General features: G+C 38.3%; 1 protein-coding gene across 2 annotated transcripts in view; it reads left to right on the forward strand.

Annotated features, from left to right (window-relative positions):
- The window catches only part of tspan9a (tetraspanin 9a), a 580,412-nt gene that overhangs the window by 288,205 nt on the left and 278,171 nt on the right, over positions 1-14,036 (forward strand). The window contains exon 4 of one of the 2 annotated variants that reach the window (XM_062035906.1): positions 12,529-12,621. The exons of the other annotated variant lie outside the window; for it this stretch is intronic. The gene's annotated coding sequence lies outside the window, so the exon portion shown is untranslated. The remainder of the gene's footprint in view (positions 1-12,528; positions 12,622-14,036) is intronic. 2 annotated transcript variants of the gene reach the window in all.

Raw genomic sequence — 14,036 nt, forward strand, 5'->3', positions numbered from 1 at the left:
AAAAATAAATAAATAAAAATACATTAAAAAAAATACCATACCCCACCCCCCGGTCCGTGGGACAAATTTTCAAGCGTTGACCATTCCGCAGCTACGAAAAGGTTGGGGACCACTCGTCTACATAACATGTAATGGTGGTTCTTTGGTCAAAATGTTGCATAAATTATTTTTTACAGATCATCTTCAAGCCGCTTCGGCAGCGTCTTCTCCACGTCATCTTTGTTGTAGCGGTGTAGCGTGCAAGGACGGGAGTGGAAGAAGTGTCAAAAGATGGAGCTAACTGTTTTAATGGCATTCGGACTTTACTTCAATCAATAACAGAGCAGCATCTCCTCATCCGGAAACAACAACAACGGCGGAAATATGTATCCCGTGAAAAAACTGAACTCTAATAACTAAAGTTCCTTGGGTGAATAATGTAAACTCACTACACCGGTATGTTTTAGCGCTTTCATGGCAAGTTTACTGACGGATATAAGTAATATCTTTACACTACTTTATATTAGAAATGGCAACTGCGGAGAATGAATGTCCCATAACAAGAAGATAAAGAAAAAGAAGAAACTTATCGACTACGGGAACTAGGGGTCGGGAACCTTTTTGGCGGAGAGAGCCATGAAAGCCAAATATTTTAAAATGTATTTCCGTGAGAGCCATATAATATTTTTTTAACACTGAATACAACTAATTGCGTGCATTTTTAAGTAAGACCAACATTTTAATGTATAATAAGTCTCTTATTCGTTTTAATAACATTGTTATTCCGAAGCTAACCAATAATAAATAAAATACTTATTACCATTAATGCGACTTTTTAAACAGGTGCTGTAGAAAAACGGATGGATGAATTAAAATGCCAGATAATGTTTTATATTTTGAACGTTATTTTTAACACTGTGATTAACAGCGGAATTATTCATTATTTATCGTGTTAAGCAGTGTCAGCTAATGTTTATCTGAGAGCCAGATGCAGTCATCAAAAGAGCCACATCTGGCTCGAGAGCCGTAGGTTCCCTACCCCTAGACTATAAAGGCGGTCGCGTTCAATTTTTCAGGACTTACGCACATCCCAAATACAGATCAGCAGGTACCAGAAGGTAAGAAAAGTTGCTTTTGCATAATATTGCGAAACAAAACGCCAGATAATGTCTTACCTTATACACACACCATAATAATACTCGTGTGTTGAAGCACAGTACAATCCATCAAGTGGTGCGACTTAATAGCTTATCAAAGTTGTACTAAAATATTTTGATAGATTTTTGAGCACCGTGTGTAATGTTCTATATTTCCAATGGAACATATAAAATGTTGTTGTTGTTTACTTGTGTCATATTGCAGTCTACATGTATCTCTTATGTGTGACTGCCATCATAGTGCAGTCTACACGTATCTCTTATGTTCTGCCATCTATTAGCAAACTATTGGCACGCAGTTGGAGGCGTTTGTGTCAGTGAGGGACAGGAGGACACTGGACAAACTGCTCGCCATCATGGACAATCCTGCCCACCCACTCCACCTGACAATTAAGGGAGCTCATACTCCAACAGACTCCTCCAGCTTCCTTCCCACACTGTGCGATTCAAGAACTCCTTCATTCCATACTCCATCCAGCTGTATAATCACTCGCCATACAGCAATAGATGACATCTGCCTATTACCTGACACCTGACATGTTAGCTACTTCTCTTTGTTTTTAATGTCTATTTTCTATTTCCTGCTGGATCTACTCTCTATTTTATGCTGCTGCTGTCACATATACTGTATATACTGTAATATTGCACATGGTCATTGGTATATATTGTATATATGTTCTAGACATATTATAATATATCTGTATATACACTACCTTTCAAACGTTTGGGGTCACATTGAAATGTCCTTATTTTTGAAGGAAAAGCACTGTACTTTTCAATGAAGATAACTTTAAACTAGTCTTAACTTTAAAGAAATACACTCTATACATTGCTAATGTGGTAAATGACTATTCTAGCTGCAAATGTCTGGTTTTTGGTGCAATATCTACATAGGTGTATAGAGGCCCATTTCCAGCAACTATCACTCCAGTTTTCTAATGGTACAATGTGTTTGCTCATTGGCTCAGAAGGCTAATTGATGATTAGAAAACCCTTGTGCAATCATGTTCACACATCTGAAAACAGTTTAGCGCGTTACAGAAGCTACAAAACTGACCTTCCTTTGAGCAGATTGAGTTTCTGGAGCATCACATTTGTGTGGTCAATTAAACGCTCAAAATGGCCAGAAAAAGAGAACTTTCATCTGAAACTCCACAGTCTATTCTTCTTCTTAGAAATGAAGGCTAATCCACAAATTGTTTGGGTGACCCCAAACTTTTGAACGGTAGTGTATATTATTCTGTACACATATTATGTATATATTCGTATATATGTTAGATTTTTTTATCGCTATATTAGTCTATTTATACCTGCATTGTCCTTTCCATCCTTACACTTTCCAAGATTGTAACTGAGCTACTGTGTTGAATAATTTCCCTTGTGGATCATTAAAGTTTGTCTAAGTCTAAGTCTACTGGTCACACTTATCATTCCACCATGTACCAAATAAAATAGCTTCGAGGTCGGTAAGCAAAACCAGAATAATTCCGTACATTAGGTGTCGAGTTTTGAGAAGAAAAAAAAAAAATTTAAGTGCGCCTTATAGTCCGGAAGATACGGTACTTGTCTTCATGAAAGAAAGGAATCTATATGTGTTAAACATGCTTGTATTTTTATTAAACACCTTTAACATGTTAACAAAAAATGTCTGTTTCATAAATAAATAAAAGCAGCTCGCCTGTTGAAAAAGTGTGGGCACCCCTGATGTACACGGACTACTTTAAACTGAACCCAAGTTTCATTAATGTGATCACCCACTTTTTCAACTGCTGTTGCACTGAGAGGACATTTTTATCTCCAAGCACTCCGGTGTGCCCTATAACCCATTTCCCTTCCGCACAGGAGGACATTTAAGCATGTGTCGCATTGCTTATGAGGCGCCACGTGGACACATCGCCCCCTGAGGGCTTTAGGGATCCAGGGCAAAACAGAATCCTACCGACGTATATTCTCGTACCTCCGCAGCCATAAATAGATTTAATGTTACACTCGCATCAGAGGCTCCTTTGGAAATGTGAGCTCCGAGTGGCATCGCTTCCGTTGCGGCTGCCATTCTATCCATATGACATGGACTTCAAGCGATCTTTCACTTCCTCGTGTACATAAAAACTCACCACTCGCTTCCCCTTTCCCTCTTAGACCCTTGGAGCCGGTAACTCAAGTTGTATTGCGGAAGAAGCGCATCTTTTTTAAAAACGGCAGGGGTTATATTCCTATAAGGTGTGCGCCTTCTCTGCAAGTGTCTAACTTTAGTGTCAACTCATCCAAGTCAGCGGAAAAACTATCATATCCAATGCACTTCTGCGATTATTCCAGCAAATGTTACATCAAAACTGTACCTTTTTTGCAGGAAGAAAATGTAACCGATGGAAACAGTCATGACAAAAATAAAAAAAATATATAAAGAAGACAGGAAAAAGTAGCTATGTAAGAATAAATCAGCTCAAGGCAACCCAAATATAATACCTACATTTTAAAATGACTTTGCAGATTTTAATTTTTATTTCACACTAAAACAGTGATTTTATTACACATATTTATTTATTTTTTTGTCCTGTCTAGCTTCTCAAGTAAATCATATTGTTGATGTAGATGGCTGTACAGATTTACTTTACAAAAGAGACTTCTCTTGTTGCCTTATTTGCATTTGACTTTATTAAATGTATTTATATTATCATTTGGTGCAGCCGGGCCGGAGCAGGAGGGGATAGAAAGAGAAAAAAAGGAAGACGGGGGGAAATTGTGAGGACAAGAGGGGGATAAGGCAGAGAGACAACAACAACAACAGCAAACACAACAATAATAACAACAACAACAATTGAGCAACATCAGCAGATATGGTAAAAGTGATAGCAAAGAAGCAGTTAGTGAAATAAATAATGATACAGAAATGACAATGAGCATTATTACACTACAAATGGAGCAATACAAATACCAATAGAAATAGTGCTATTGATAATGAATAATACCAATAATTTACCTCTATCATCAACAATACAGTTGTTCAAATACAACAATACATATATTGTATTGTCTACTTTATTTTCTAACATCTGCATATGTAAAAAATTCAGCTTGAAGTAGGTTTTTAGCCCCATTGATTCTGGTCAGAAATTAGGACAACCCCACAAATAGCTTGGAGACCATTTTATTGCCTATTAAGTAACATCAAGAACAGTTGTACCTTAAGGCAGTGGTCCCCAACCTTTTTGTAGCTGCGGACAAAAAGGTAGCTTGTAAATTTTTCCCACTGGGGGGGGGGGATGATTATTATTTTTATTTTAGTTTTTTTAATCATGTGTGCTTACAGACTGTATCCCTGCAGACTGTATCGATATATAATGTATATATTGTGTTTTTTTTATGTTGATTTAATAAAAAATAAATATATATACACTACCGTTCAAAAGTTTGGGGTCACATTGAAATGTCCTTATTTTTGAAGGAAAAGCACTGTACTTTTCAATGAAGATAACTTTAAACTAGTCTTAACTTTAAAGAAATACACTCTATACATTGCTAATGTGGTAAATGACTATTCTAGCTGCAAATGTCTGGTTTTTGGTGCAACATCTACATAGGTGTATAGAGGCCCATTTCCAGCAACTATCACTCCAGTGTTCTAATGGTACAATGTGTTTGCTCATTGGCTCAGAAGGCTAATTGATGATTAGAAAACCCTTGTGCAATCATGTTCACACATCTGAAAACAGTTTAGCTCGTTACAGAAGCTACAAAACTGACCTTCCTTTGAGCAGATTGAGTTTCTGGAGCATCACATTTGTGGGGTCAATTAAACGCTCAAAATGGCCATAAAAAGAGAACTTTCATCTGAAACTCGACAGTCTATTCTTCTTCTTAGAAATGAAGGCTAATCCACAAATTGTTTGGGTGACCCCAAACTTTTGAACGGTAGTGTATATATTTTTTTTTTTTGTCCTGTCCAGCTTCTCAGGCAAATCATATAGTAGATGTCTATCGGCTGTTCAGATTTACTTTACAAAAGAGAAGTGTAGGATACTTCTCTTGTTGCCTTATTTGTATTTGACTTTATTAAATGTATTTATATTATCATTTGGTGCAGCCGGGCCAGAGCAGGAGGGGATAGAAAGAGAAAAAAAAAGGAAGACAGAGGGGGGAATTGTGGGGACAAGAGGGGGATTAGACAGAGAGACAAAAAAACAACAGCAAACACAACAACAACAACAATAGAGCAACATCAGCAAATATGACATGTACAAATATGATGGTAAAAGTAATAGCAAATAAGCAGTCAGCGAAAATAAAAAAATAATACAGAAATGACAATGAGCATTATTACACTAAAAATGGAGCAATACTAATACCAATAGAAATAGCGCTATTGATTAGAAATAGCGCTATTGATAATTGATTGATTTTATTTTTTTTTTAATTTCTTGTGCGGCCCGGTACCAATCGGTCCCCGGTGGTTGGGGACCACTGCCTTAAGGCTCATGCACTCAAGTATTTTTATAATTCACTATATGGAATGACAGCGGCATACAATTGTATTGTAAGCTTTTGTACAGAATGTTTGTAAAGCAACTTGCAGGCTTGATAAGACACATTGCAGTGTTATAAAACAGCCCTGCAGTTATTCACCATACCTGAGAGCTTCATAAAGTTGAAGGATGCAATGTTTTCAAGTGTTAAAAGCTCCAATTAGTTTCCATTTATTATTATTATGGCTCATTTTAATATTTTTTTTTTATAGTTGAAAAAGATATCGGATGACTCTCACCTACATTTAACACATTTCCTTGGAGTCTAGATAAAAACTGTGTAAATGTTTCACCACGGTTGCAATTTTAAGAGGACCTACTACGGAAAACTGACTTTTCTTACCTGTTGGTGCCTGTTTTCTGTGTTTGGGATCAGCATAAATCCTGTACACTGTTGAAATATATATATTGAAAACGAACATCACCACTTTTGTTTTTCAGACAATCAGAAAATAAACTTAACATAGCATACATGGATAAAAAAGGCCGATGCCGTTATACAAATATACGTCAATAATCGGCCCCGCCGATAATTGGTCGACCCCTAATCTGTTTATGTAGTAAGCTGTTTCAATGAAAACATTACATTAGCTCCCTGTAAGTCCATTAACGTTACACAGACAACTGATTGTACTCAAAATAAACTGATAAACTGTGTGTGGTCGTCAACACTGCCTACTAGTAATGTATATCATTTTTATCCAACTTCGTACTGGCCCTTGTCGACAGATCAGATAAAATGTAGTGGACGAATACACACAGAAGTATTTATTTAATACACATCTGAGCAGGCTGACAGGCGAGAGACAAGATGGCTCGGTAGGGTCCAGGCTCCAGTCAACAGTTTCAGCACAAGAGTGCAGAAAAGAGAGGAAGGGGTTTGCAGAGAGCATGCACTAGAATGCCCACTTAAGTGTGTCAGTCAAACGCTGACATGGCAAATTGTCCACTGTTAAAAAAATAAAAAAAGACTGCAAAATACAACATTTTAACAACATTATAACAGTGTTTTTCAACCTTTTTTGAGCCAAGGCACATTTTTTTCTATGAAAAAATCCAGAGGCACACTACCGGCAGAAAACATAAAGAAATGAAACTCAGCAGCCGATATTGACAGTAAAAAGTCGTACTCGCAATTGTTGGATATGAATTCAAACCATAACCACCCATGCATCACTATAGCTCTTGTCTCAAAGTAGGTGTACTGTCACGACCTGTCACATCACACAGTGACTTATTTTGAGGTTTTTGTTGTTCTCCTGTGTGTAGTGTTTTATTTATTTTCTTGCGCTCCTATTTTGTTGTTGATTGCCATGTCATATACTTTGTGGACGCCGTCTGCTGCTCCACACACTGTAAGTCTTTGCTGTCGTCCAGCATTCTGTTTTTGTTTACTTTGCAGCCAGTTCAGTTTTAGTTTTGTTTTGCACAGCCATCCCTAAGCTTCAATGCCATTCCTTAGCGGCACTCGCCTTTTGTTTACTTTTGGTTTAAGCATTAGATACCTTTTTACCTGCACGCTGCCTCCCGCTGTCGTCTGCATATTGTGATCACGACAAACCATGTTCCAGACATCCACAAAGCAATTAGCTACCTGCTGCCACCTACTGATATGGAAAAGTATTACACGGTCTAGACAGCACAGACACTCAACAACGGCACATTTGCGGATTATAATTACTGGTTTGCCAAAAATATTTTTAACCCAATTAGGTGAAATGACATAATCTCCCACGGCACACCAGACAATATCTCACGGTACACTAGTGTGCCGCGGCACAGTGGTTGAAAAACACTGCATTATAAGACGTGTATCTGTATTGCAGCAGTGACAAAAGAACATCAGCATACTTTTCCAAGGTGACTATGTCAACTTCTGCCAGAAAATTGATAGCCAAATCCAAATCGAGAGTCTCACTCTTGCAATTACCAGTGAACTGAATGAGATTTATATAGCGACGCTTCTACATTTTAATTTATTTTTTTACACGGTTTCCCCACACAGCTTAGGACCCTTAACTATTCTACTCCTTTGATCAGCATCTGAGCACTATGTCACTCTTGATTTATCTATGAGTCTATTCTGGTATGCATGTATGGTTCAGGACCTCTTTGCAACACTGGGTATTGGCCCAGATTTACTGATGTACTGCGCTGCATGACAATGGCATTGGACCGGTCGGCTCTAAATGCTAATGTAGTACAGTGGAACCTCGATTCATTCATAGAAAAGTCTGTATATCAAAGCAAATGTTTGCATAAGAAATAATGTCAACATGAATAATGAGTTCCAGCCTCAACAAAAGTCCAGATTTGTGTCAAGGTTTGTACACTTTGAACACAATAAAACATGCTTTACAGTAGTGTGTGTGTCAAACAAACATAACAAGGCGGGAATGGATCAACTTTGTATTTAATAACAAAGCAACAATAACTCGCTGAACCGTCCTCTTTATATCCAGCCGTCTACATCTACCCTGACAATAGCCCTGAAGTGCACTCACAGTTTGTAATCACAAAACTCCTTACCTTTAAAGGCCTATTGAAACCCACTACTACCGACCACGCAGTCTGATAGTTTATATATCAATGATGAAATCTTAACATTGCAACACATGCCAATACGGCCGGGTTAACTTATAAAGTGCAATTTTAAATTTCCCGCTAAACTTCCGGTTGAAAATGTCTATGTATGATGACGTATGCGCGTGACGTCAATCGTTGAAACGGGAAGTATGCGGACACATTGAATCCTATACAAAAAACTCTGTTTTCATCTCAAAATTCCACAGTATTCTGGACATCTGTGTTGGTGAATCTTTTGCAATTTGTTCAATGAACAATGAAGACTGCAAAGAAGAAAGTTGTAGGTGGGATCGGTGTATTAGCGACTGGCTGCAGCAACACAACCAGGAGGACTGAGAGGTGGATAGCAGATGCGCTAGCCGCCGAACTCACCTTAACTTCCTCCGTCTCCGGGCCGCCGAACGCATCTGTGATCGGGTGAAGTCCTTCGTCGCACCGTCGATCGCTGGAACGCAGGTGAGATCGGGTGTTAATGAGCAGATGAGGGCTGGCTGGCGTAGGTGGATAGCTAATATTTTTAGCATAGCTCTGTGAGGTCCGGTTGCTAATTTAGCTTCAATGGCGTCGTTAGCAACAGCATTGTTAACCTTCGCCAGGCTGAAAAACATTAACCGTGTAGTTACATGTCCATGGTTTAATAGTATTGTTGATTTTCTATCTATCCTTCCAGTCAGGGGTTTATTTCTTTTGTTTCTATATGCAGTTAAGCCCGATGCTATCACGTTAGCTCCGTAGCTAAAGTGTTTCGCTGATGTATTGTCGTGGAGATAAAAGTCACTGTGAATGTCCATTTCGCGTTCTCGACTCTCATTTTCAAGAGGATATAGTATCCGAGGTGGTTTAAAATACAAATCCGTGATCCACAATAGAAAAAGGAGAGAGTGTGGAATCCAATGAGCCAGCTTGTACCTAAGTTACGGTCAGAGAGAAAAAGATATGTCTTGCACTGCATTCTAGTCCTTCACTCTAACGTTCCTCATCCACAAATCTTTCATCCTCGCTCAAATTAATGGGGTAATCGTCGCTTTCTCGGGCCGAATAGCTCTAGCTGCATTGAAAACAATGGGGAAATGTGAGGAGCCTTTCAACCGTTGACGTCACGCTACTTCCGGTACAGGCAAGGCTTTTTTTTATCAGCGATCAAAAGTTGCAACTTTATCGTCGATGTTCTCTACTAAATCCTGTCAGCAAAAATATGGCAATATCGCGAAATGATCAAGTATGACACATAGAATAGATCTGCTATCCCCGTTTAAATAAAACAAATTCATTTCAGTAGGCCTTTAACAGCCAGGTCATTAAAATGATTAGGGATAAATAGATCAAATCCACTTTACTTTGTCGATTAATGTTCTTGGTGTGCCGCAGAAGGCAGTGTCAACAACGCTGTGGATCTTTCCTGAATGTTTCAAACCACGCCCCGCTTGACCTTTGCTTATTTTGGATTCATATTGAGCTAACGAAACTAAACATAGGTTTTAAAAGACTAGAAAACACGTAAAAAGCACACAAAGTAGCTAACAGTGGCTAAGCTGACTGAATGAGCAATCGGTCCAGCCACAATGGCTGTGCTGCCGGACACAAAATGGCTTGTACACGGAGACGAAGTTCATACAACAAAGCTTACTTTTTTTCGGTCTTGGTTTGTAAATGGAAAAGTCCATACAACGGATTTCAATATTGATAACAATAATCTTAATTATTATTTTGGCCATAATTGGCAGCTCTATGTATAAGAATACATCTCATACATAAACACTTGTTTTATTCATATGGACAAAAAGTGCAGTTACGTCTTATGGCCAGCAGGTGCCACCTTTCAAAGTTCTTATTGTTTTTTTTGTTTTTTTTGAGTCACGTATGTCCATAAAGTGCTATCTTGCACAATTTAGGGGTTTGTAAATCAAGGTTCCACTGTACCATAATGTTGTCTCAGTAAACACACGTTTCTTGTACTATTCCTAGGATATCTTACTTTGTGTCCCACAAGTCCTGCCTGCTGGGAATAGGTTTGAGCCAGAGGATTCTCAGCTTCGACGCTTTTTTGTGTTTGCAGTTAGTTGAGTCAGGCAATTATCATGATGGACCCGAATACTGCTAATGGGGCCACATTAGCGACTTCGGGAGCTGTTGTGACCCATCAGCAATCATTTCCTAAATGTGTGACCAGAAGGGCTTTTAGCACTCTGTCCCATTACGCTTTACTAACAGCACCAAATATGTACTTTTTGAATTAAATAGACTTACGTCTTGCCAATGGTCAGTGAAATGAAGGAATTTGAGCTATTTTGTTACCTTTCAAAATTAAGACAAAACTTACAGAGTACTGTATGTTCTGCAGGATATCTACTAACAAATCCCCTGTTTGAAATCAATAATATTTGCTACAGTATAATAATATTTGCTACAGTGTGCCGACCATAATTTGTTGCTGTCAATGTGAGCACTTAGACTGTTAACTGTACTTTTCCATTACAGGTGAATTACTTAATTCATTAGGGCAGAATCAAACTCACTCTTCAGCAAGGAAAGTAGCTATTGGCTGGAAGTCGCTAGATAACGTAATTGTCTCAATTGCATAATTGATTGTAATGGACATTGTGTGAGAGAGGAATAACACTAAGATAGATTTAAAAAAATGTAAAAAGTATGATTAGAACTGAAAACAAACTTTCTATTGTTGATCCTCAAGTTATTTGCTTTAAAAAAAAAAATTTAAAAAGTAGTTTTGCATTGTTAAATGTTCGATCACAGGGGTCAAACTCATGCGCCAGGGGCCAGATATGGCCTACCAATTTATTTAATGTGGTAGGTTGGAAATAATGTGCATCAATACAGCGTATTCTGATTAATGTACTGCATACAATTGTACATCTTCTGGACATAGATATCATCTGTTCATACAACAAGATATTCCAAGCTTTTTTTTGTTATTAAAAATAAATATACTTAATACTTAAATATCTGCTAAATACTTTTACAAGTTTTTCATCGATATGTTAATAAAAAATGTTATTATCAAACACAATTGCATATTGCAAATTGTGTAATGAGGCAATTATATGTTTATATTCATATACAGTACAGGCCAAAAGTTTGGACACACCTTCTCCTCATTCAATGTGTTTTCTTTATTTTCATGACTATTTACATTGTAGATTGTCACTGAAGGCATCAAAACTGTGAATGAACATGTGGAGTTATGTACTTAACTACAAAATGGTGAAATAACTGAAAACATGTTTGAGATCGGTAGGTCGTGAGTTCAAACCCCGGCCGAGTCATACCAACGTCTATAAAAATGGGACCCATTACCTCCCTGCTTAGCACTCAGCATCAAGGGTTGGAATTGGGAGTTAAATCACCAAAATGATTCCCGAGCGCGGCCACCGCTGCTGCTCACTGCTCCCCTCACCTCCCAGGGGGTGGAACAAGGGGATAGGGCAAATGCAGAGGGTAATTTTACCACACCTAGTGTGTGTGTGGGACTATCAGTGGTACTTTTTACTTTACTTTACTTATATTCTAGTTTCTTCAAAATAGCCACCCTTTGCTCTGATTACTGTTTTGCACATTCTTGGGATTCTCTCAATGAGCTTCAAGCACACCTGTGAAGTGAAAACCATTTCAGGTTGACTACCTCTTGAAGCTCATCGAGAGAATGCCAAGAGTGTGCATAAAAAGTAATCAGAGCAAAGGGTGGCTATTTTGAAGAAACTAGAATATAAAACATGTTTTCAATCAATGTCAATCAATCAATGTTTATTTATATAGCCCTAAATCACAAGTGTCTCAAAGAGCTGCACAAGTCACAACGACATCCTCGGTTCAGAGCCCACATAAGGGCAAGGAAAAACTCACAACCCAGTGGGACGTCGATTTCAGTTATTTCACCTTTTTGTGTTACGTACATAACTCCACATGTGCACATTCATAGTTGTGATGCCTTCAGTGACAATCTACAATGTAAATAGTCGTGAAAATAAAGAAAATGCATTGAATGAGAAGGTGTGTCCAAACCTTTGGCCTGTACTGTATATGCCACAGGTGTAAAACCCAAGGCCCGGGGGCCAGATCTGGCCCACCACATCATGTGGCCCACGAAAGCCTGGGAAAAATGTGTCTTATTAAATACTTCATTTTTTTTACTAAATGCAAACAGTTATTTCCATTTTGACAGGAAAAAATGTGTATCTTCTAAACGTTATTATCTGATCCTGCCAAATATTACATTATTATATAGTCCATCCATCCATCCATTTTCTTCCGCTTGTCCCTTTCAGGGTCGCGTGGGTGCTGGAGCCTATCTCAGCTGCATTCAGGCGAAAGGCGGGGTACACCCTGGACAAGTCGCCCATTGTGTATTGCAAACATATGTGAGTAAAGATAACATTACATGAAAACATCTGATAATCAAGTTCATTGGCAATAATGTAATAATATGAGGTACACATTTAAATTAATGCTGTCCAATGTGTCAGGCTTGTCCCTGACAGTTTGGTCAAGTTGTAGTTTTCCTCTGCGTTTGTCTTTGTTTCCTGTCTTTAGTTCCTGTCAGCACTCTTATTTTGGTTATTTCCTGATTGTCTCCCTGAGTGTTTTTCCCCTCAGCTGTGGCTGATTGGCACCGGGCCACACCTGGTGTCAATCAGCCAGCTGCTATTTAGACTTGCTTTTTCCTCCAGTCTGCGCTGGATTATTGTCGTACCTACCTGTCGTGTAGATATTGTTACAGCTACTACCTGTCGTGCTACTACTTGTCCTTGTACCTGTCGTCGTAGCGGTAAGCTGTTCCTGTTAGCTATTTGTAGTTTGCTTTCTCCTAGCTCTTTTGTTTTGTGTTTTCTTGTTAGCCATTAGCTGTTTCCAGTTTTTCTGTTTTTGGCTATTCCTAGTTCCTGGTTTGTGTTTTTACCTTTATTTTATGAACATTAAATCATGTTTTCCTGTTCAATGCCTGCCGTCACTGCATCTTGGGGTTCGTCAACAACTCATTGTGACACAATGATATTTTTTTATTTTTTTAAATCAGATTAATTAGAAATTTGATTAATCACAGGTGCCTGCATGCGTAATTTTAATGAATTAAAAAAAAACTTTTACTGCGATGTGGCCCTTAATGAGAACAAGTTTGACACCCGTAGTATACACTACCGTTCAAAAGTTTGGGGTCACATTGAAATGTCCTTATTTTTGAAGGAAAAGCACTGTACTTTTCAATGAAGATAACTTTAAACTAGTCTTAACTTTAAAGAAATACACTCTATACATTGCTAATGTGGTAAATGACTATTCTAGCTGCAAATGTCTGGTTTTGAGTGCAATATCTACATAGGTGTATAGAGGCCCATTTCCAGCAACTATCACTCCAGTTTTCTAATGGTACAATGTGTTTGCTCATTGGCTCAGAAGGCTAATTGATGATTAGAAAAACCCTTGTGCAATCATGTTCACACATCTGAAAACAGTTTAGCTCGTTACAGAAGCTACAAAACTGACCTTCCTTTGAGCAGATTGAGTTTCTGGAGCATCACATTTGTGGGGTCAATTAAACGCTCAAAATGGCCAGAAAAAGAGAACTTTCGTCTGAAACTCGACAGTCTATTCTTGTTCTTAGAAATGAAGGCTATTCCACAAAATTGTTTGGGTGACCCCAAACTTTTGAACAGTAGTGTATGCACTGTTATAAGAGGCCCTTTGATGGCAGCCATAGTTGCAATGTATTGTCTTTTAGTAGTAAGTAAACAATCAAAGGCTCCTAATTAGTCTGCTGACATATGCAGTAACATAT

This window comes from Entelurus aequoreus, linkage group LG24, assembly GCF_033978785.1.
Source record: "Entelurus aequoreus isolate RoL-2023_Sb linkage group LG24, RoL_Eaeq_v1.1, whole genome shotgun sequence".
NCBI lineage: Eukaryota > Metazoa > Chordata > Actinopteri > Syngnathiformes > Syngnathidae > Entelurus > Entelurus aequoreus.